The sequence below is a fragment of the Tribolium castaneum genome, chromosome 2 (genome assembly GCF_031307605.1).
Source record: "Tribolium castaneum strain GA2 chromosome 2, icTriCast1.1, whole genome shotgun sequence".
Lineage (NCBI taxonomy): Eukaryota > Metazoa > Arthropoda > Insecta > Coleoptera > Tenebrionidae > Tribolium > Tribolium castaneum.
The window spans coordinates 3072107-3098349 of NC_087395.1; the positions used below are offsets into that span (position 1 = coordinate 3072107).

The 26243-nt window shown below is 32.2% G+C and overlaps 2 long non-coding RNA genes across 3 annotated transcripts; both read right to left on the minus strand.

Moving 5' to 3' along the window:
• Positions 1-19592: 19592 nt before the first annotated feature.
• LOC107399042 (uncharacterized) lies at positions 19593-22198 on the minus strand. The gene is made up of 4 exons (XR_001575725.2): positions 20975-22198; positions 20177-20899; positions 19920-20130; positions 19593-19868 (listed from the first exon to the last, which is right to left on the minus strand). It is a non-coding gene; the product is annotated as an uncharacterized LOC107399042 (long non-coding RNA).
• Positions 22199-24366: 2168 nt separating this feature from the next.
• LOC103314376 (uncharacterized) lies at positions 24367-26059 on the minus strand. Of its 2 annotated transcripts, XR_010333219.1 has the most exons (5): positions 25434-26059; positions 25236-25380; positions 25119-25167; positions 24568-25065; positions 24367-24510 (listed from the first exon to the last, which is right to left on the minus strand). It is a non-coding gene; the product is annotated as an uncharacterized LOC103314376 (long non-coding RNA). The 2 variants fall into 2 exon arrangements; XR_010333218.1 differs by having other exon boundaries at positions 25119-25380.
• Between the last annotated feature and the right edge of the window lie 184 nt (positions 26060-26243).

Here is a 26243-nt window from a genome sequence, read left to right on the forward strand (position 1 = left end):
GTTTATTAGTTTAATGGATTTTCCTGCACTGCGGTGTTTTTTACTTTGCAACAATGGCTAGGGACATTTAATAGGTTGGTATCGCTATCGTTGAGATTGAAACGGTTATTTTTTTACGATAAATGACAGTTCTTGTCAAATTTTTGATTGTTTGTCCTGTTACCAACCCCTTAGCAAAAAACACAAAATTATAAAAAATATTAATTTTTATTTTTTTGAGAGATTTGTCACAAAAAATGTTGTACCTATTTTATTTGGAAAGCAATTTCCAAACTCGTTAGGTAAATAACTATTACAAATGCAAGTTTAGAAGAATATCTAAGTTCAACAATTAATTTATTTCTTTCTTTTTTGTGTAATAGATAATTTAAAGTTTTTAGCAAAACGTATTTTGTGTTGTTTGTTTTTGTAACAGAATTAATTGCAATAAAAATTATGTTTTTATTTTTCCTGTCGCTTTAATTAATAAAAAATATATCATCTTAAATTAGTAAATTATCGTATTTTAATATTTAATTTCCGTAAATTTAGGTACATATTAATTACCTAGTAGCACCTAGTAATACATATAGGTACATACTTAAAATATTTAATTTTAAACCAACAAAAAATTCGATATTTTATAATCACCCAGAATTCATCAGAATTTTTTGTTATTTCATTCTAAAGCTAATACTTAAATACAGGTAAAATTTTAAATTTTAATTAATTTATTATGTAAATAAAAAAACTGTTACAAGCTTCAAAATTACGTCTACTTGAATTACTAATAGCGACTTATTTTTTTTGACAAAAAACATTTAAGTTCCGTTTGTTTTAGAATGACATAAGAACTAAACAACTTTTTTCTAGTCACTTAATACTAATTCATTACTTAATTACCTATTACTTATTATTTATTATTATTATTACTATTATTATTATTCATTACTTAATTACTTAATTATTATAAGAAACTGTATACAAGTTTAGAAAGCATTTACATCGATAGTGAAAAAATTAAGTATAATATTTATTAATTTATTAGCATAAGCTGAATTCTGTCACATTACTAGTAAAAATTATGCTTTTAACTTTTAATAGACCCTTTCTGCAGTACAGAATTTTTTGAGAAAAAATGTAAAATAGTTAGTTAAACTATTCTTTATTATTTCTGACAAATTCGTTGTTGTGGGAAATCTTTTGTAATATTTACTAATTATGAAATAATTAAATAACTTCTGAACGGTTAAAGCAAATTGCAAGATTTATATGGATTTATAAAGCCCAAAAAGTACAAATTTAAATATGTATAAAAATATAGGGTGCGTGATTAAAAAAACTATGTCATAGGAAGCTCTATAAAAATAGAATATTCACAAAATAATTTCAGAATCTGCAAACCCTTTGAGTCAGATCTATATCATCGAGCATGCCCATATCAATGACTCACCCTGTATAAGTATTAGAAAGTCTCCATAAATATTAAAATTATTGTTATTTTACTTTAATAAATGATGATTAATGGACTAATATTGTTAGCTTAAAATTTTATTATTCGACCACTGACATAATTACCCTAAACGGTGTGCGTAACAATTATTTTCCATCCTCATAAAAAAAATTTAAGTCCGGTTAAGTTTATAATTTTTTTAATGTTTAAAGTTAATAACTTTTTTAGCTATCAGTAAGAGACACAACTTACTGTTTTCAGAGAAACAATTTCAAGAGCATTTAGATACGAAAATAAAAAATAAGTTGTTTCATTTAAAATCTATACAATTTGCAACAAACCTCTTTATTTTTTAACTTCTTGAAAAATAGGTCTTTTAGGTTTGAACCTTTTTCTTTAAAGTGGTGATAGTCCTTTTTTCTAAAATTCTGATAGTTTTCATGTAATAACAATTTTTTGTAAAACGTATGTCATCAAAAAAGTCAAATAGTTTAAAAAATAAGCAAAATCGACCAATAACAATTTAGCTTAGAGACATATAAAAATGCAAAAAAATTTGGTGTTCCATTCGAAAAGACATAGTTTGTTTTGTTCTTAATTTCGGAACTGTACACTTAAAAATAATTTTAGGAGAATCAGGTGTGTTTGCATCTACGGTTTTTCTAAAAAAAGATTATTTTTTTACATTTAAAGGACAATAATAAACTTTTTAAAATCGTTAAGATACTCTGTATCATAAATACTTTATAAATTATATTATAAGTATAACTATTGCATCTTTAACTCTATAATTAGTAATTATGGTTGCCTCTACTATTGCGATATAAATTTTATCAAAAGATAGGTTTTATTATATGCAACCACTAAAACAGCTCTGTAGTTAGTAAATTGTTAGTTTAAATACTGGACGTTGGTACCGTTAGTGAAACTGAAAACTGTCCCCACTTTCACTTGGTCTTGTGCTGGTGTGGTTAGAGGTTGTGGCTTAGTCAAGTTGGCGTGGCGTCTGTACTGTAAAACAAAAAAATGCATAAAGTGCAAATATTGCCAAGCGGTGCAGACCAAAATCGTTTAATCAATTTTCAGGTGAGTTTAGTTTAATGAATCAATAATTTTTTGTAATATTAATTAAGAATTTTCAAAGTTAATAAATATTTCGCGTTGAGTGTGACGCCATATTTCTTTTATCTGAAGGAATTTACCATGGCTTCTAAAGACTAAACAAAGCATTTGTTTGGAATATACTTTAGTAAAAAAAGAGTTTACTGTTTTATTCTGGCTTATAGAAGTTCTGGTAAAAAAACATTTAATTGTGAAAACCAATTCGGGTGGGGCTTAGAAGTGTCTGGATAAACACCATAATTTATTCTTTCTTCTTTTCTATAACACTTCATAATTATCTTGTATCTTTACGAGTCATTTATTTTATGTTTTATTGTTAGTTTTTATCAAAATTGTAAAAAATCACAGTATACGTAATTAAGTTCTTATCAAAATTATAAAAAAACCACGCCAGACAGACCGCGAATCGTGCTGGCCTTGATATAATAAGACATTGCGGCTTGCATTCCATTGTCGTTCTTTAAGAGCGTCTCTAAATGTCGCCTTATTTAGCGTCTTTCTTGCGTACTGGAGGTTGAACTTTTCTGACTTTACAACAAATAACAGTGAGTGTCAATTTACATCTGCACTTAAATGGATAAAAGATTCCTTTGTTGAATATAATACTAAATATTTTTTAGTTAAAAGTGTTATTTTAATTATCATTAACTTTTACTTATTTTTTGGTCAGAGTTCAGGGGACGAGATTTTGTTATTAGTTCGATAATTAATTATTTAAAAATAGGGTACGCATGTGTTTTATCACAATTTCCAAAAAATACTTTTTTTTTAAATATTAAATTTCATCTTTTCTGGCATTAAAAAAATCAAGATAGCTTTGTATTCCCAGAACAAATGAAGATTGAAATTTGATCAACATGTGATATAGAATTTAAAAACTTTTGTTTTGATGAATAGTTTTTTATAATATTGTGCTGTATTCATATACAGTTCCGTTTTTATTGTTACAAATTTAAACGGGTGATAGACAAAAATTTTCTGTAAACATGTATCAAAAAATACTTCGTAATGGAGCTACACCCTCCTGAAAGGGGTGCTTCTTTTAGTGAGTTTTTCTCAATATTTCAGAAACTATTTTAGATAAAATTACAAAATTTAGTACAGTCAATTTTTTACACAAAAATGATTTCGATACAACTCACTGTTTTTGAGTAAAATTAATTTAAACGTTGTCTAATAAACCATAAACAGCATGAAAATCAGAGATGGACAGAAAATTTCGCGGTCAGAACCTGTCCTGAAGATGCCCCTTACAAGAGCTGGCAAAACGTCGACATTTTCTTACAAATGGATGCGGTCTAATCCGAAAAGACCCAGATTTCAATTTGGTTCTGGTCATCTTTCCTGATTTCCATGCGGTGTATGGTCTCTAACATAAATTTTAAATCGATTTTACTCAAAAACGGTGAGTTATATCGAAAGAACACAAAAGATCTTTTTGTGTAAAAATCTATGGAATTTACGATTTTGTTGCCGAAAGTGTCAAAAAACTAAAGCCAAAATTGTTACGGTATTTTTTACCCAACTCCCCTCCAGTTAAAAATTTCTACATTTAATCCTCGAATTCGATTAGCCGTATAAAGATTACTAACTGTACAAATTTTGTAATTTTATCTGTAAAGGTTTCTGAAATATGAAGAAAAACTCACTAAAAGAAGCACCCCTTTCAGGGGGTGTAGCACCCTTACGAAGTATTTTTCGATACGTGTTTATAAGAAACTTTTGTCTTAAAATTTAATGTTCTATCACCTGTTTAAATTTGTGACAATAAAAACGGAACACCCTGTATTTTAGCGACATTGTATATTTCATTAGGTCAACTATTTCAAAAATTTATTAAAAACATACTTTTTGTTTGAAAAAATGAATGTTTAAATAAAACCATATACAGGGTGAGTCTATTAATACTATTTACTTCACTGTTAGGTCTACTGGGTATGTGGTACAGCCCAAGTTATTATTGAGTTGGAGTTCTGTTATTTTGTAGATATTATTTTGACTCTAGAACACATTTTTAGGAAAATATTTTTGATACAAAAGTCATACAAAAGTATGACATCAACATAATTTTTTAATGGCATGCCATTATTTTTATGTGCTCATTAGGATGTATTTCTAGCTTCTTACATGTCTCTAAAGTTTTTTATGTCGGTTCTGGGATTACTGTTAAAAAAATAAAAATTAAAAAAATCGATTTTACACCAAAAAATAACAGAGTAAAAATTTAAAATTTATCCTATTATGAAACATCTTTTTTAAAAAGTAACATTTTTAAGATTGCTCATTGGAAATGAACGTTTTCTGAAGGGGGCATATACAGGCTGACCCAGGGGTGCGTAACACATAGGTGACATAGTGTCGTGGAAGAAAAAGATGTTAATCATCGATGCTGTGTGTAAATGTATTAAATGTAAATGTCATTTTTAATTGTAAAAAAAAAGTGCAATAATATCTTGGTCCAGTGTGGTTCCGTTTTAGGCTATTGAATTTTGGAATGAGCTTGTCACCAATACTAGTATTATAAGCATGGTTTTCAGAATAGTATCGAAAAGTTTGGGTATTTTGTTTAACATAAAGCAGACAGTGATGGTAAAGTCAAAATTCTTTGAGTTCGAAAAGTAGATCTACAGTCTGCTCGATATTCTAAACCACTTATAATTCGAATTATTCGTCTCTGTAATGAGAACAATCGATGCCGACAAGAAGAATGGCCCCACATTAGAATACTATATGAAAGAACTGACTGAACAAGGGCAAACTGTGCAACTCTAACAGTTGATAGAGATATATTGTTCACTAACTGTCTAAATAAAAATGTTAATTTGCTCACTTTCGTTGCAAGCGTGTTACCTTGATGGTCCCATAGTAACTTGTCATCTATGGTGATACCCAAAATATTAGTAGACCTTTTGAAATTTTCATCAATGTTACTGCAGTTTTTTAATGTAAACAACATATCAACTGTTTTTGTTGTATTCAAGCCCAGTTGATTCGAAGAAAACCATTTGCTGGCCAACAATTTCGCTTGATCACTGTTTGCTGTAGCTGTGTCCAAGGTCTCACCACTGTTGAGTAGTGACGTATCATCCGCAAATAATGTCACTTTGGTGTTCTTTAAACAATAAGGAAATTCATTAACGTATATTAAGAAAAGTAAAGGACCCAAGACAGATCCTTGAGGGACACCACACTCAACAGGAAGACTCTCAGACACAGTATTTTTAAAGTTGACACTTTGTTGTCGATCACTTAAATACGAAGATAATAATTTGCAACTATTTGGAAGAATATTATAGTAGAACAACTTGCCAACTAATATGGTATGAAAAACACAATCAAATGCCTTACTTAAATCAAGGAATGTGGCTTTTGCAAACTTTGTATTTTCAAAACAAACATGAATCTCGTTCGTAAAGTCCGTAATGGCATCAACTGTGCTTCTTTGTATTCTGAAACCAAACTGATGTGGACACAACAAATTGTTATCTTCAAAGTGCCGTGTCAATTGCTGGACTAAGACTATTTTTAGTATTTCATTTTGAAAATATTGGTGTTAGCGAAATGGTGTCGAAAATTGTTAATATCATTTTTGTCAGATTTTTTATGAACATGTGTTAGGAAAAGTAGATGTTCTTATACAGTAATTAATTAATTTAGTAAGAGGAGACAAAATAACGTCCTTTACTGTTTTCACAATATCTCTACTGAAACCATACCAATCTTTACTCGTACTATTTTTCAGATCATTAATTGCATCTCTTACTTGAATACACGAAACCTCACTAAAACCAAAATACGGGACTTTTACATTATTGTTATAACACATACTTGTAAATACAATAGGATCACAGTCAGGTTTTGGAACTTTATCTATCACAGTTTTCGCAACATTAGTGAAATATACATTAAAATCATTTGCAGTAATATCACAGTCACTCTTATCATAGTTTATGTTCCGACGACGTTTTGATTTTTTTGCAGTCCACATGGCACCAGAAGTGTTTTTAGAGGATTTTATAAAGTTATCATTTGCCTTAATTGTGGCGTTTTTAATGGCAGTGCGGTAATTAAATCTGGCCGCTTTAACATTATCACTTTTAGTTATAGAATATAGGTCATTTAGAAAGAAAAGTTTATCACGGATTTGTTTTAGTTCAGAGTCAAACCACGTAATCGACTTTGATACCAGTGTTACATTGCTTAGCTTACTTTTGCCATATTGGCCAAGTAATGAAAGTACAGTTACTAACGTTATAAAGTAAGCTACTGCAGTTCTTCTTTTGAAGTATTGTATATTTGCTTCATCTTCAAGAAAATTTGATCTCATAGTTACTTCCAGGAGAGTTAAACGTTGAAAACTTCAACTTTTAGAAGAGCTTTCGTTCGTAACTCGACTCTTGAACTCACTAGACCTAGACTTAAGTTATTTTAAGCATATTATTACGAAGGATAATGAATTAATAGTTAAACGAGTCATAACTTACATTTCATGACTGGGCAGCTAGTGCTCTTCTAATTGTGGCTTGGCGTTGATAACGAACTTCTGTCAACTATTAAAAGCAATTATAAAATTGCTTAAATTTTGTCTGATTATTTTTGGTTTATTGGTTTTATTGATTTTTGGTTAGAAACATTATTAGATTGCTCTTATAGGGATTATATCAACGTTTTCCTTGATTAAAATTCGAGGCAGCTCTACATTGTTTGCTCACGATCAGAACGAGTGAAATTTATTTGATCACAGGACCCTCACCTAATAAATAACTAACTTATTAAAATGAAATAAAGTGAAGGCATAGTGTAAAAGGTAAAATAAAAGTGAGATAATAAAGAAAATATGGGTTTTCACACATTGTTTATAAATTAAGACTATTACAGATGACACCTGATTTACTTCCCTCATAAGTTAATACTAAATTTGTTTAAGTTGCTTAAGCGAGATTCATCATTAATTAAAAGATCTTCATTTTTTATCAATGATTGTTTTATTTTAAACTCTTCATTATTACATTTTTTATATAATTCCGTAAAATCAGTGGTTAAGTTTTTGAGAAGTTTATTAATTTGTTTAGGAAAACGCATATATAAATAAACATTTACTTCAAGTAATCACAGCTTATAAATTTACCACGTTGCCACTGGCCTTTCGGAATGCTTCGGATTGATGAGATAGTGACGATCTTGACTAGGGTTTTTAGTACGTCACAACCACTCTCCCTTTTCTGAAAAACATGGGTTTAAATAACACATGGCTTTTCTAATAGTCTGTAATCTAAGTTAACAACTTACATGTATTTTTCCATATGAAGGTTTATTTTTCATTTAGTTCAAGAAGCAAAATTTAGATATTGTAATTCTCTTGCATAAAAGACAGGTTAATTTCCTGGATAATTGTAGAAATATCAAGGAAGACATTGTACAATAATATGTGTACATTAATTTATAATTAAATATTCTTGATTAAGCAAGTGGGCTTTCTGACTGCATCGAACTGGTAAAACTGGACCCTGATGACGAGAAATGACGATTTTCTGATTTAAGTTCGTCATTGAAAAATATGAGTTTTTATGATATATTATTGTAAATAATGTCTTCCTTTATTTACGTTTAGACAATTTGTAAATTCTGTAAATCTGTTCCAACAGATTGGCCAACACATTTTCCAAAAAATCCAGATTTGCGACAACAGTGAAACGTAGAAAGAGAGGTTGAGTTAGGTGATCTTCAATTATCAGTCCAAATATTTAGTGAAGATTGGTCTTGGAAGTAATGCTCGTACACTTGATGAGGATTTTCATACTATTTTCCGATCTATTAATTTGTGTTTGTTGAATCGATTTATTGACTTTTTGATCTTCTCCAATTCTTCTTCCCGTTTTGAAAGGTTGTTGATGTTTCATGAGCAAGAATTCAGTTCTTCATAAGAATTTTTGCTCAATCTTCTAGTCTCCACTTCAGGCACCTCCTCTTCCACCGTGTGTGGGTATGCAGCCGCAGTTTTTTGACCTTTTTGAAGGTTTGGGGAGTTTCCAAATAACATGGCTTGTGAGCTTTACGAGTTTCGTCTAAAGGTGTATCTTGTATAGATTTAAGGGAAGATATAATAAATCCTAGAAATTTGGCATAGTTCGCAAATCGTTTTTTTGAAAGTCGAATTTAATTTGAATAATATTCAATTCTTCTTGGACGTACAGCTACTGGAACTTAGCAGAATCTTCAGCATAGACTGAATATCATTGGTGGATTTTAATTGAATTAAGAGAGGCGTGTTGTTAATTTCGACACCAATCTTGGATTCAGATGGTTGCATATCATTGACGCCTGTGATGAAGGAATGGCCATAGACCATCATCTCCCTAAACAATTTGAACATTATTAGCAACAGCGCTAATTGCTTCTTTTTTACACTTAACTGACTACATTTAATCAAATCCTCTTTAAGGCAATCTTTCGTCAAAACTTGACTTAAAGACGACTTGGCAAATTGTTCAAATTGTGTCTCATCATTTTTGATTAATTTTGAATTAGCAGGTCTAATAATTACATCAGAAACGATATTGATTCTAGGTTTATTTCTATTAAAACCCCTACGGTTTTGATAGGGATTTACAACTTTTCCCTTTAATACTTTAAATAATAACTTTGATGACTGGTTACTTACGGTTGTCCTAGTTGAGGGACCGGGACACTGAGAACACTCGTTACCATGGGTACACGGTTTAAAATTAGCAAAAAAAATTGGGCACATATTATTCGAGTGTTTTACACAAAATAACACAGAATTAATTTCTGCATGCACTCACTGAAGTAATTATATTGCGGTTTCTGTATTCTACCCGTATTATATTTTTTCATTTCAATAATTTAAAAGTAGCTAACTACTGACAGTATATCTTTATCAAACATGATGTTAGTTGATTGCGATGCCTCATCTCTTGGCCTTGATGAAGCGATTGCCTTTACCTCCATTTATATGATTTACTTTCTTCTTGTCTTTTATTTACTATGTAGTATGTAGAACCACACAATTCTGTTAATTGTCTGTCGGTAAATGCATTATACCTCTCTGGGAGGTACACAAAAAAATCTCACTTAATTCAAAATAACTAATATAGTTAGTTCAACGAGGTTAACTAACCACCATGTCATTATCAAATACATTTAACCCATCAGTAACTGAATTATTGATAGGACAAATTTTTTCATCCACAACCGGATTAGATGCCGCCAAAAGGTAAAATGGGTGAGTTTCAATCCAGGATGGGCGATGAAAATTTAGAGGGTTGAATGATGTCATTTTCAACATCCTCATAAAATGTCTCCTAGAAACCTAATGATTTTTAGTCTTGTGCTTAATAAAGCTACGCTTAAATAAAAACACTTTAGATTAATAACATGCACGCCTTCCTGAGTTCTTCTATATCTACAATTATTCCAATAGGTACTAATAAACAAAATTAAGTTAATTAATTACATGCACGCCTTCCTGAGTTCTTCTATATCTACAATTTTTCTAATAGGCACTAATCTTTTTTAAAAGATACGTCACGTCGAAAATTGAAACAATCGGCTGATTATTAATGAAGAAATAATATGAACCTTGCTTGGGATGTTGTTTGGCACAAAGCTGATTCAACGCGGAAACATTTGTAGTGCCCTGATCACAAACAGCAGCGATTACAGTTAAACCGATGTTCTGAAGATGCGAAATTATTTCTTCACTAAGAAACTTTAGATTGTTCGCGCTAACTGTATTTGCCGTAAAGTAATAACCAATCACTTGTTTCCACTGGAGTCTCAACTCTCAGATCATAAAAACAAGAGCATAGTTGGCTGCTTTGTTAGTGCGACCCAAGGAGCCCATGTCCTCGTAAACACTGATGTACTGTTTAGCTCGTTCATAATGAAATCCTTGACAAACCGACATCTCATCAAACAATAACGAACAATAACTATTTGCACGTTTCATTTTTGAGACCTGATTTTTCATGCGTTCCAAAATACCTGGATTATCGAACTGAATCTTAGCTAAAATGGCTTTCACTGTGCGGGAAGAGGGTAATTGAAAATGGACTTGCAAATAAATACTTATACAATCTCGGACTTCTCTTGCACAAAGATAAATAAAGCAAAAGCTTTATCCTCGTCTGTCCATCTGCGCGCGGTCGGTTGACAGGAAACATTTCGCAATTGTGAATTAATGAAAGCCTTAGTGGCTTCATTCAAATTTTCGGCGATGAACTCGAATTTTCCGGCATCGTACAATTTTTACAAAGTCTTCATCTTACCCTTTTCCTTTTCTAATGTTTTGCTCAATCTACACAACTTCGACTGAATGTTTCGATGAGCTTTGTACATCAGCTCTTTTCGCGGTGTCAAATCTTTGGAGGAACAGCCAATTTTAGTTAGAATACAGTCTCTACCTTGATTATCCAAAAAGGCAAATTTGTTTACATTAAATGAGGTTTCATTATGATCCTCTAAACAGCTGTTATTCGAAATGGTGGAATCTGAATTGTTTATTACTTTGCGAATGAGAGGAACTGCATAATTCATCATAAGCCAAATTTACAAAAGATGAAGTTGAAGGTGATTCAACAGACAAAGAACCAACAACATTTACATTTTCCTCAGACAAATCAGATGAAGAAGGATCTTCATCTATTTTGCTTTGTTGATCTAGATGTGGCAGATCCACGAGTAAATGAATGTCAGATGGTTCAGTGGGAACGAGTGGTACTGCTCCGAAATTTAGACGATTTTTTCTCTCATTCACAAGAGCAGATTCGTCAAAATGATCCTCACAAATTCTAAAAAAATCTGAATTTTTGGAACTTATCTTGCAAATGTTTCTCCATTGCTGATGCTGCGTAGGGTCTTTTCGAAACACAAAAAAGTGCTTGTTCACAAAGCCCTTTGGAATGTTGATGTAGTACCTACCAGTTGTTGCAGCCTGGATAACTTACTTGCAGCAGTACTTCTTTCGAGGAACAACATCCATGACTAACAATATGCTGACGGCAAAGACAAAAAACCAACCCGAGGAACACTATATCAATCAAATTACCTAAAAGCAGATATTTAAGTGGAGTGTAGTATCTGTACTTACCAACTTAACTTTGTTAGTGTAATTTAAGTCCTGCTCGTCACATTCACCCCATGAGAAAGTTATTCGTCTCTAAAAAACATCAAAATTGAATTAATACAGTTACAAATCAGTTTTATTTTTACTTACATCCCCTGGAACTCATTTTCTGGCCCTTATTCACGAAAAAACAGAGAGAAACACAATATTCAGAAAAATCAAAGCGACCGTTAATTTTTCTCAACTTTTGACAATTGACAAATCGTGTTGCTCTTGCGCAAACGAATCTTATTGGCTGTTTGGGAAAAGAAGCTTTGAGCACGCGCTATACACCCGCTGTTTGTCCCCTCTTTCCCCGACCGAAGTGTTTCCGCTTATGCAACCCGTGCTGGGAACACTCGTCACCATGATCATCACAAGTTTCAAAACTTGCAAAGTACCTAATTCGAACACATTACTAATTCTCAAGTATCACACTACTAGCACAACATGGGTAAGAGAGGGCGGGTGGCTTCAATGATGTCATTTTCGACATCAACCTCTCCTACCCTCTTTTTAACCTTTTGTGTAAATTTGCCAAAAGGTAAAATGGGTGAGTTTCGACATTGATGAAAATTGAGAGTGTTGAATGATGTCATTTTCAATGTCCATCTCTTCGCTCTGCCACGGTTCTGCCAGTGCGTCAATGACACTTTGAGAAATAATACTCATCGGATCGATTGATATCTGTGTACAATAATTTTGCACAACACATTAAATATATGTATGAGAATTTGGTTTGGTACACCAAAAACACGTAAGGTAAGTTGCGGTGACATGTAGGTGACAAATATGAAATCTCATTACTATAATCTTCACGATCTTCACACAGTTCAAACAAAAAAGTTTTCTTTTTTTCATTTAGTCGAGGAACTCTATAAGTTTGAGCGAGCGTTTTCGGGAATTATAACATCTTTTTTTTTAGTAACCATCTTAGCACTGGTTGTTCTTTTTTATAGTTCCTAATTGTTCATTAGAAGTAGGTCTCTTGGACAATGTGCTTCATATTTTATTTGAAAACTTCGATTCGTAATCAAGTTTTCTGTTGATTTGGATTCGTGCTCACTTTTGATGATTAACTACAACTATTGTTCGATTGGAATAATTTGAATATTAATTAATAATCAAACTGGGTAGAGAAATCTTACTGTCGCAATTGTTATTGGTATTCGCATAAATATGAGGGAATAGCTGTCATGGCCAAATCACCCAGGTATGGGTGATACACAATATAAATTCGTTCCAGGACAAAAAATTGTTAGTTTATGCTAACAAAAGGACTTCTCATAAAATTGCTTTTCTTTGCCTCTTCCTTTACCCCTGTTGTTGTTGGATGGTGGACGAGTGGTAAAGGCATCAGCTTCAGACTCTTCTAAGTGTTCCTTAAATTGTTTTTAGATTTCACTGAAATCAATCGCAGTTTGAAAATAATTAAATTTACTCTTTATCTTTGGTTCTATATTTTCGCAGAAAATATTTAAAACTTTGCATCTTAATTAAATGCTGCATGCAAAACATCTAACAGACCTTTTATATCACTTTCGCCTTTGCATGATGCACATTTGGACTTGATTGCGATTAGCATATTTTTTCTCGTATAAATCCAGGAAAATTTTCCTTACATTTACATAAGGATGCATGTGCAGTGTGTAGGCGTCAATATCAGACACCAACACTTTCAACGAGAAGTTCAAGTTCCTTTAGATCTCTACGAGTTATTTTCATCAGAATAATTCGCTGACTCTAGCTCACGACAGAAATGACAAAGAATGGTTGAGTATGGAATAAGTTTCGTTCATAAATACATTTAATAAACACATTAAATCGTAATTATCTATAATATGAAATTGACATTTTGTTCTTTTTGGTCTTTTCTAACTTGGTTATTCGAATACATGAGACGGGTAAAATTTCTCTTAGAAACCTAATGATTTTTAGTCTTGTGCTAAATAAAGCTACGCTTAAATAAAAACACTCTAGATTAATAACATGCACGCCTTTCTTAGTTCTTCTATATCTACAATTATTGCAATAGGTACTAATTAACAAAATTAAGTTAATTAATTACATGCACGCCTTCCTCAGTTCTTCTATATCTACAATTTTTCTAATAGGTACTAATAAACAAAATTAAGTTAAGTTTGCGGGGCTTTCTAAGGCGCCGACGCCACCTTGATCGTAAAATGGGTGAGCGAGGGGGGTGGGTGGAATGATGTTGCTTTTGTCTGCGACATCAACCTTTCCAGCCTCCACCCTATTCTCAACCTTGTTATTAAATTGTCTCCTGCCAGTGCGTCAGTGACACTCTGAGTAATAATCGATCGATGTTGGAGGTTGAGGGAGTGGTGTGATGTTAATTTCCACATCAACCTCGGATCCAGATGGTTGTTGCATGTCATTGTCGCCCTGTGATAATATCATAGGTAATGATGGTGGTGATGGTTGTGGTGATCGAATGATGTTATTTTCGACCTCTACCACAGCCAATCTCTGGTAGAACATCATTTTCCTCAATAATCGGTGAATTGGGTTGAGGGGGTTGTTCAACGTTACCGTTGATGTTTTCTAGGTTTATCCCCATTCAAAACACTTCGGTTTTTATAGGGATTTTTAACTTTTCTCAACGCTTTTGCCAACACACAGATACAGCCAACCTTTTTATCCTTCGCAAAAAGGGTTAACGAGATCTCTGAAAAATTAATCATTTTCAATACCATGTTGAGGCAGATATTTTGTAAATGATAATGAAAGTTCTTGTGACATACGAAACCATATTTTTTAAGTAATTCTCTAAATTCTTCTTCATTACACGTAATGTTAATGCTTAGAGAATTATTCCACCCATGTGGATTAATAATAGAAATGTCTTTGGTGCTGCACTGTTCACACACAACCACTCTACTGAAAAAACGTTCCCAACCACCCTCCAAGGATATGTGCTCTAACTGGTTGTGGAAACACGCTTCTTCCACTATTATGACACCTTCACAAGTAAAACGATACCACATCTTTTTACCACTATACTCGTAATACTGAGGAATACTTATTAGATACCCTTTTTGGATTAGCTACAAAGACGTGATGTTGATTTCCACATTTTCCAACTCAACCTAGGATCCAGTTGGTTGCATGTCATTGACGCCCTGTGATAATATTATAGGTAACGATGGTGGTGATGGTTGTGGTGATCGAATGATGTTATTTTCGACCTCTACCACAGCCAATCGCTCTGGTAGAACATCATTTTCCTCAATAATCTGTGAATCCTTAATAGACTGTACTATTAAGGTTAACGAGATGTCGTTCGAATAATCGTTTTCAATACCACGTTGCGCCAGGTATTGCTTGAATGGTAACTATAATTTATTTTCAGGTTGTGATGAAGAAATGACCGTAGAACATCATCTCCCTAAACAATTTGAACATTATTAGCAACAGCGCTTATTGCTTCTCTTTTACACTTAACTGACTACATTCAATTAAATCCTCTTTAAAGCAATCTTTCGTCAAAACTCGACTTGAAGACGACTTAGCAAATTGTTCAAATTGTCTCATCATTTTTGATTAATTTTGAATTAGCAGGTCTAATAATTACATCAAAATGATGTTGATTCTAGGTTCATCCCTATTCAAACCACTATGGTTTTTACAGGGATTAATAGTTTAAGTAATAACGTTGGTTACTTGCTACTTACAGATGTCCTAGTTGAGGGACCGGGACACAGCAAATCTATTACAGTTAATCGACTATAAATAAAATCTTCTTCAAGACAAAATTAAATTTTGTTAAAATGTCTTTGTGTCCGCTTTGAGTGATCCTACTATGTCCATGTAGTTTGGAGTTCTGATAATTTGGTGTGGTGTTTTTCTTTATGTAACGTGAGTAGCATCCTTCAAAATATTTTTGTATTTCTCCTTCTCCAATATAAATCTCGTTTGACAAGTTCTACGGTCTTTTCCATGCAACCATGTGACACGTAATTAATTGAGTGGGCGTTTGGGATTTTTTTTAATTAATTAGTACTTGATACATTTTCAAATCTTCTTTCCTATTGACCGAGTTTTTATCTAATGATAAATAAAATAGTACAGATTCACTTAAAAAAGAGATGTTACAAGTTATACTTGTTTTTAGTAAAAAATTTGGGAATATAATGTGTTAAAACTTGTCCTGTCTGTTTAAATAACTTTAAAAAATTACTTCCTAGCCCTAACAGTGCGTTGGGTCGATAATCTCGGAAGTGTAAAACAGGATTTGTGTTTACCGTTCCCAACAACAACTGTTCCCGATGGGAACAAATTTCAATAAGCTTTTGGGCAACATAGCCTGTTACGTAGTTTTCGACACAACTTTTTGTTGAATGAAAAGAAAAGTTGGGATCTGCTTCAATTGTTGTGGGTTTTTGAGTTCCTCAGTTTTTAATTATTTTCTACTTTTCTTTCCAAAAGGGCCTAAGCGGTTTTCCCACTACAGAACGAATAAATTTATTTGAACGTAGGTCTTCCGGCTTTCGGATTTTCGGAGAAGGGAGTTAAAAGCATTTTAAATTGTAAAATGAAAGAATTTAATTAAATAATAACAACAAAGAATACAAATTAATACGATTTATTTATTTTCGTAAAGTCGTAAGTTCATCTCGGCCTTTTAACTAATACATTTTAAGACTAATAAATGATTGATCTTCTTTCATAACTGTATGTTAACAACCGAAACAATATGTAATTAATCATTTTTGTTGAAACAAAAACAGTTCCAGCACATTTTCCAAGAGGGAACTGGTAGCTTCAATTTCACAAGTCTTATCACCAAGACGTAAAACTTCACGAACTGTCAGGTACAGTGATTTTGATTCACTTGAAATTAGCGACGTTGCATTCAGAAGTATTAATTCGGAAATTGGCAGCTTGTTTTCTTAGTCAATTTTGACTCTCTTTCGTTGAGTTTAAACTTTTGTCAAAAATTTACAATTTTGTGTTTTTTTTGGTGTTTGCTCCTTTTTGACATGAAATAATTGTGACATTATTGCCCAATTTTAAAATAAGCAGGGGCCCGTTACACAGTATTTAATGAGGTAATGAAAGCATAACAAGTGGAGTTGATATTTCGTCTACCATGAGTCCTAATATATCCAAAAATTTTCTATTGGTCGATGAGCGTAAACTTGGGTTGAAGTTAAAACACAATGTAAACAGTGTAACTCGTGCACAGAGTTGACAGAACAGAGACATTGTGGTCGCTTGCTGTCTAATCGATACGCCAACCCAACTTGGTACAGGCAGATAACAGTTGTTAGAATAATAGCCAAGAAAGATCTGTACCAACGCCACTCGCTGAATCTAGTGATGATACCAGCTCTTTTTGAAGCTGGGCTTCTTCCATAATAAGTAACGATTACCCATGATAGTGTGTTATTATAACAGTTATACTTAAACAGATTTTTGAACATTTATATTTGTTATTTATAATTTTGTCCTATATACCCATATAACTTTTTACTTCACAATGTAGACAACTTCGTCCTTGAAACTCGGTTTCGCCTTTGCATTTGACGCATACATTTTTTTAATTGTGTTTAAATGAAAAAAAAAAAGAAATTAAAAATAAAGAACCCACTTTTATTTTTTAGAAAAATGTGATACGTAATTAATTGAGTGGGCGTTTGGGATTTTTTTAAATTAATTAGTACTTGATACATTTTCAAATCTTCTTTTAATACCTGGAAAAGCCTATTAACCGATTTTTTATCCAATGATAAATAAAAAAGTGGAAATTCACTTAAAAAAGAGATGTTACAAGTTATACTTGTTTTTAGTACAAAATTTGGGAATATATTGTGTTAAAACTTGTCCTGTCTGTTTAAATAACTTTAAAAAATTACTTCCTAGCCCTAACAGTGCGTTAGGTCGATAATCTCGGAAGTGTAAATCAGGATTTGTATTTACCGTTCCCAACAACATTTGTTCCCGATAGGAACAGATGTTTAAATGAAAAAAAAAAAAAAAAAAAAATAAGAAATTAAGAATAAAGAACCCACTTTTATTTTTTAGAAAAATGATTGTAAGGGTAAATTGATAAATTATACACAATTGGATAGTTATAAAAATTTAAATTAAATAAACAAAAGAAGTACATATTATTTTTCTCCTCTAAGATAACCCGCCAGGGTGGTAACCCGCTGGTCACCCTGTCCGCCTCTGAGTCGGTGAAATGACCAACGGTGCTTGCGTAGCCTGCATGACGTTTTGTAAAAACAGATAGAAACATTAACACTTTTTATATGTTGTGCACATAAAGTTGACTAAGTCAAAGTATAATATTTTTCTTATTTTTTGTAAATCATCGGTCTTTGTCACTGTAAAAATCTTATTGGTAAAATGCATGATTTAGAATTGTAGATACTTGTTTTTATCTTACAGGTGTAGTTTTTTAGGTATATTATCATTTTTTTTTAGTGACAGAAATAAAATTTATCTCACAAGTGAGATAAAGCTGTCAGTTATACTCACAAGTGAGTAAATCTGGGGAAAATTGGGGAAAACAATGAGACTGTTTATTTCATAACTATAGCAACTACGGGTCACTAAGAAAACTGATACATAGAACTATGCTAAAGTTACAGGCGGGTTTTCACTTGATTTTTTTGGATCTTTTTTACATTGCACCTGTAAGATAAAATGTTCTATGTCACACGTGATCGAAATGCCATTATAAGGCTCGTGTGCTCGTGCGCTAGTGAGTAAAAATTCTCACTCGCATATAATGATGCATTTCTATCACTTATAACATAATATACTATTATTCAAGCATAAAATTTTTCACTAAAGTAAACAAAATAGATATGTTACAAAATCAACAAAATTACTACAATTTTAAAAATAAACAAGAACGGAAGTATTATTTAGTTATAAAATGCTAAAACAAATCTTATATCTTAATAATTTGATTCTTTTGCTTCATGATACTATTAAAAGCATGTTCCTAAGCACAGTCCCGGCATTCCTCCACACAAGTGATAAAAAATGGAGTGTTTACGAATTTCTTTCTCATAGCATCATCGGCACCTTTTTCCTATCTGTTTGCAAACTCTGTTGATATAAGCAAAACCACCCGCTTGTCCCGCCATTTTCCAACGATTACGCCATCTGTGTGCCGACTTTTGACCTCTCCTTTTTTACTTTAGCTTGAACAACTCATTTGGATATCCTTTTCTATAGGAAGTTCTTTGGCGAAGGAAACGCTGTTATAAAAATTATCCATAAACAAACTATGTCCTGTACTCAGGTAGAGTCGCATTATTGTACTGAATTTAGTGGAATAATAATAATTCATTAATTCCACTAATATGCAGTTAATACATGGAATAGGTCACAAAATTCATAGATTACATAAGTAAAATAAACACATACTAACAACAAAACATACACACTAATAGACTAGAAATTCGCTGACTGTGTAAATATAATATCGATAATAATTAAGTCTACGTCGAATAAATATGAGTTAAATATGAGGGTAAAATGCAAAATTAAAAGCTACATCTGACAAAACGGACGTAAAACTCGCAATAGATCTAACACTAATATCTGCAGTACGCTCGCGATTACAAAACAGAGGGGAAGTCGTCCTCAAACACGTTTAAATCTTTATTTTGAACTTTCTTTGTCACGGAACTTATCACAACCACTGGCATTTTTATTACAAAAGCAAATTTTAATTTGGTCACATGTGTTAACTGTTATACTATGTATGTCATCTACTTTATGAGCGTCGGGTTACGAAAGAAACACTTGACGTTGCAAGTGTGAGAATTCGTACAGTAAAATTTGAAATATTTTAAACTTGTTATCAAACTTGTACTAAAATCTATAGATTAACTATACCCCCACTTTTTAACCTTGAATGAAAATGCACCAATATTGTGGCCTTGAAAAAGTGGGATAATGAAAAAAAGTGAGATGAAAACGTCAAAGATAAAGAGGGACTGAGTGGTCTTGAAACAGTGAGCGACTCTGTCTGCTTGCAGGTCACACTTGCTTGTTCAGTAGGTTGAAATAGGTGTACATAAAAACATGTAACTTTTTTTTACAACTTTTATTTTTTATACATTAATATAATATTTACATTTTACTACGACTACTACTACTTAGCTAAACTTATTCTACACTATTTTCTAGGAAAGAACCCCGGCCCTAAAAAAATTCACAATAAATTACTGTTGAAAAAGATTCAATAAAACTTACTTCTTTAATTTAAGGCATTATGATTCTTTTTAGTTTCTAGGAAGTCGAGGTAGCTGGGCTCATTGAAATGATCCCAGTTCTTCTCCTCTTCTTCTTTCACCATCATTTCACACGAGGCTTTTTGTTTTTCTTTATCGGCCCGATGGCATTTCCAAATGTGCCTTTCGAGCCGAAACGTGGTGTTTGTCATATGGACATATTATCACATCCTCTGAAAAAAAATATTTCCAACTAAACTACTAAAATATTAAACTTACCAGGAGTATTATAAATCGAACTCTTTCTGATGGCTTCCATTTCTCGAGCAATTGGTGTTATTGTATTACACAAGAACTGTGTTACACAACACAACACATACAGTTTGGGGTAGAAAAGGACAATGGCGCGATTCATCTTGAATGAGTGGGGGAGTTGTTGGCTCTGCAAAAGTGGGTAGTAACATGAATGGCCTTGGCCTTGAAAACATCAAGGTCAAATAATGGCTTGGCCTTGAAGTGGTGGGGGGAAGTGGAAGGGGTTGGCCTTGAAAAGTGTGTGTGTGAGAGAAAAAAAAAGAGTGGTTTTGAAAGAAAGAGAGGGAAAATGGGCGGGGCTAAGGTCAAGGTTGTGTTGTGTTACCCCCCCATTCGTTATCTCCTTTTACTTTTAATATATTAACACCCAATTAATTGTTGCTGCATCTGAGTCAGTTTTTCTTTAAATGTTTAAAATGTCTCACAATTCTTCTGCATGTTTTTAGAATATAACTTAGTTCTTGGTTCTTTTTTAGGGCTTCATTCACCGACAAATTTAATGTGTGCTACGCAAGGGTGATGGTGGTCATTGATGTCTAACTTAATATTTGCACCATTGTCTGAAATAACAGTCACTATTTTGTCACTTGTTGAAAATGTCTGATAATTCATTTGCAATTTGTTCTCCAGTTTGGCTTCCTTTTACCTCATTGGTCTGGAGAGCGCTGGCATGTAGCTCATCATTAACTGAAAAAAATGTATTATTAAATAACGAAACACACATAATTATTATGATTTTTACGAATGGTTATAAAAACTTACGAATAAAATGAACGGTCACTTTTACGAAATGTTTTGTACTTTCTGAAGTCCAGAGGTCTGTTGTTACACCAACATGCCTTACAGATATCAATTTTTCCTTCAATACATCAACTTCTCGCCAGTAAAGTTGATTAAGCAGCTGGGAAGTTACCAATTTTCTTGATGGAGTTTTATAAAGTTTGTTTAATTTTGACACAAACTCTCGCAATCCTCGATCTTCTACACTCTAAGAGGCTGGCAGTCCATAACAATCATCTTTATTAATGCAACTTTTAAAGCAGTGTTGTCGGCTTCAGACAACTCGATGTTAGACCTAGTGCAACCAAATAGCCGCAGTTGCTTTTGTCGTTTTGACAAAAGATGCTGATTGTGGCGGCGTTGCAGAGTATGAGGTGGATGCACGTTCAACTGAACCAGAAGTTGTTGGATTTTTCGTCGCATGTCTCAGTTGAATTGAAGGATTATTTTTGTTATCACCGCTTCTGTCTTCAACCACAGGCAGCAAATTGCTTGGATGTATTCGTTTAAGTGTTGATTTAAAGTGGTTGTATTTAAAAAAAAAATTGTTTTTCACACAAACTCCACCTCACAAACTTTTTGTCCGTAGTTAATGTAAAAAATTGCAATACGTCAGATTTTTTACTTCTAAACAACACTTTTTAAGTTTAATATATCACCGAATTTAAGTCTGCAAGAGCTACTGGGCGTAAGACTTCTGAGACTGGGAAGAGTTGTGCAATTCTTCTTTGTAGGTATTAACAGGAACAAGTGTTACTAATTCCTTTGTCTATTCTTCAAGTCCTGATTGCAGGTTGCAACAGATATAATATTCAATCAGCGTTTTGCTTTTATGTCTTTATTAAAAAGCTAAAAGTTCTCGGCCTGTGACGTCATGATGACCTAAAATTCATTTTTTAGGCATTCTTGCAAATTTTTGGACACAGATCTCGTAGAAATTGTGTTGTTTTTCTCTGAAGTTTCATTAGGTATAAAATTAACAAAATCTACGATTTGCGAGATATTGTAACATTGTTGGAGATTTCTCAATTACATGTTTACTTACAACTTTAGCCTTTTCATCATTTACTGTTTGCATACAACAAGCTTTGGCACCGGTACCATAAAGTAGTACAATTGGTACACCAGCATACTCATCTTTCATTTTACTGATAACAGAGACAGTTTTAGGAATACCATGAATATTATTCTCTGGATAATTTGAAGTATCAAACCGATCGATATTCTGTTTAATACTTTTTCCGTATACATTTCTAAGATAACGAATCCGTATCCAAAAGGTCTACATTATTTCCATATTTAACTTTAAGGAAATTATAGAAAACGTCATATTTTAAAGTTTTTGAAATTTCCAATGTACTAAATCCTGCATAAATGGGTTTATCATATGTCACTTGAACTTTATTCATTTCTATTGCAATCAAATTTTCAGTAAAAATTGAATAATTTTTAAATTGCAGTTTGGCTATCCATGTCTCTGCTCCATATTTGTGACCACTTTTTTTCCAGTGTGTAGCCAGTTTAATATCAACCTGATTATAGACATTTTCCATAGTTTTCCATACACACTGCTATGTATGAGTTTAAATAAATCTTTTTCAAATTTATTTTTACTCTGATTTCGCAATCTCGTATTTATTTAAATCAATATAGGGTTTCAGCCATGTGTGGCGGGTTTTTGAGTTTTTCAGTTTGTATTTATTTTTTTATTTTGAGTTCCAAAAAGTCCTGAGCAGTTTTCCCACTACAGAGCGAATAAATTTATTTGAACGTAGGATTTCCGGCTATGTTGCGGAAGCAGTTATGTTCAGGAATAGGAATGCAGTCAATTGAAGACATTGTTAATTTTTAGATAAAAGAGTATAATGTATAAAAGAAAATATCTAAGGTTAAACAATAAATACAGCTTTAAATGATTAGAAAACTTTACAAGATACAGGTAAAGAAATCTGAACAAAAGTTTTGATTTAATCATTGTGTTGATTCTGCATGGATTAACATTCGTTACAAAGTTATGGTAATTATTTAACAAATAAAATGAAACAATTAATTAAAGTTTTACTGGAGGAGAGTGGTATCAGTAGTGTCACAATTTTCGGTAATCTCTTGAGAATAGTCAAAGGTTAAAACAGGTTAAAAAGAGCACAAACCACAATTTCAATTAATCATAAAGACGGCTTGAAATCACGTAATTTAGATAAGATGTTCGAAAAACGTGTCAATCTTTACACGGTTTATTTTCTTACAAAATTTGAGTTCATCCCGGTCATTTTGTCTAATAAATCTTAAAGTTATTAGTTGGTGATTGATCTTCTTTCATAATTGTACGTTAATAACCGAAATAATAGGTGATTAATCATTTTGTTGAAACGATCGGATTTAAGAAAAATAACACTTACAGCTCATTTTCTAAGAGGAACTGGTACTACCAATTTCACAAGTCTCAACACCCAGAAGTAAAACTTCACAAACCGTCACGTATAGTGATTTTATTCACTTGAGATTAGCGACTATGCATTCAGAAGTAAAAAGTCTGAATCATTCGTGACTTGTTTTGTTGGTCAGCTTTTATATCCAATTTTGACCAGCTTTTGTTATCAATTTACTAATTTATGACTCTGTTTTCCGGTTCTAACAAACTTCCATGAACTAGCCCTAACCTATTGCGATATTTTGGTGAAATTATCCACGATGACGAGCGACTATCTTTGTTTTATGTAATAATTTTGGAAATTTTCTTAATGTGTTTAAATTTTTATCAGTAATTTATAGTTTTGTTTTTTTTTCTGGTAATTGCTCCCTTTTTAATCTAATTGACGCAAATAAGGAACAGTAGATAGAGATAGCCGGTTCAAAAACCACCTCCACCTCCCTCTACTGCGCATGTGTGAAAATAGTGTCAGGCGCAGCCGCAAGCGCGTAATCGCAGCTCGCTGGCCTGCGACCAGCTGGTCAGCCGGCCTGCGGCCGACTGACGCCATTTGTAATGATGCAAATATATTTATGTAGTATAATAATAATAATCGTCGCCATCTTGGAAGTTTGAAAGTCGGCGGCGGTCATTTTTGTTTAATGGTAAATTGGCGCCAAATTTAAATTATTTCAAAATTAATATTTGAAATTAGTCGGCCATGTTTGTTTGTTAAAAAAAAATGGCGCCAAAATTTAAATTTATTTAAAAATTAATATTGGGTGTAATGTTGGTTGTCTAACCGTGGTGTAGCCAGCGGTTATGTGACATTTTAATTTGTGGTTTTGTTTGAAAAGTCAAATAATGCGTGTTTGTAATGAAGCGTTTACACTGCTATTACTTAAGTTTTTCCTTGTTATGTGTTTTATGAGAATGGGGGTTTTATACACTCCAAATAATAAACAATAATTTGATTGATTTATTTTTTATTTAATTCCAATACAACTTATAATACCTATTCTACAAACTATCATAAAATATATCTAAAAATATGAAGCGTGAGTTCTTGCTAGTTCTTGCGTCCGGGGTGTTGCAGTGTAGAATTAATCTGAAAAGAAAAAAATCATAAATTAGTTTTTTAAATAGAGGTGAACATGACACTTACCAAAAAATTTACATTAATCTTCGTGAATAATACGTTCGAAATTAAAAATGTGGGCATCATGTTCCTGATTTCCATTAGCTTGCTTACGTCCCATGTAAATCAAATAAGATCCGAGTCCTTCCATTAATGTCGTAATTATGGTATCATTCATAACTGCTGTTAGTCGTTTAGGTAAAAAAACTTTACCGACGTTGTCCAGATATGCTACCATCATAACCCCATGTTGTGTGTTTGCCTTGGTTAAATTGATGATTTTATATTTCTTGTTCACTTCCAAATCGTTGGCACTGACATATGTATCAGTATATTCACAGGCAGCAATTTTATTCAGATTTAATAGTTGATCAGCCATTATAAAATCCTTTGAAATTTAAATGCAAAAATACACAGCGGAGCACATACAACTTCTCACAAAGATAGTTTTAATAAAACTGGTGAAATGTGTAAAAAACGGAACTTTTATAATCAATTTTTGCGGTTAACAGATAACACGCTTTCCTAAAAAATAAAAATGAAATAAAATATAATTTAATACCAATTTTGTGGTTTACCTTATCGTAAGAATTTTGTAACGGACTTTTTGTTTGATAAAAAATTTTCCTAAAAAATTAAACACATTTTTTAGCAATCAAATGTGGTAAACAAATTTAACAAATTAAAGAATTTACCAAAAAAAGATTATTTATGTTGGTTTTAGAGAAGAATTCAGTAGTCTGAATCGGAAGAACTTGTGGATGAAGAACTTGTGCCGAAGTCAATATTTTCGATAAACTTACGATGCGTCTTTTTGGCACAACTTTTGTAGGTCTGAAGCTGAAATTAGATGTTTAGAAAGAACGTTTTATTAAGTTGTAATATAAACTTACTGTAAACAAACACTGATGAATACACCAACTACACCAACTATCTTCTTCACGAGTATAATCTGTTAAATTTTCAACCAGGACTGCATTGTGTGTAATAATCTTTTTAAAAGATAATTTACTTAAGTCATCAGAGTTGTGATAATAATAAGCTGTATAATTGTTGTAACAAGTTTTACAGATAAAAATAGAATTAAAATTTTGAACTTTATAACATTTAAATTTTAAACATAAACGGGTACTATTATAATATTGTTCCCAATTATTATTCCAAAGTAAATGGATAAAAAAATCGCTATCATAAAACCCTCCCCATGTAAAATTGTAACATTCAGCCCAACTAAATTTATCAAGTTTTTTATAGTAAGTTATCGTGTCGTCCTCGTCACAAAAATTATCTATTTCACTTCGAATTTTACGCCACCGGCCAAGCAAAAAAACATTATTTGTTAAAATTTCATTAGCAATTGGGTTTGGTAAAATCGTAAATAAATTTGTTACAAAATTTGGAGACATAGTTAAGCAAGAAATAAATGTATTACTAGATAACGAAAACAAAGAACTAGGTTGATAAAGACGAGAAGTCATTATCAGATTAATACTCATGAATCAGATGGAACTGCAAGAACTCACGCTTCACATTCAAATAAACAAGTAAAAAATTGAGTTCAATGTTATTATTATAAAACGGATATGGAATTACCGCAAATTAAGCTGTAACCCTCTATGATAAGTCTGAAAGGAAATCTAAAATGAGGAAAAAGCAGCGGTTTTTATTAAGTGATATGAAATAGATTAATAAAAAGTAAACTA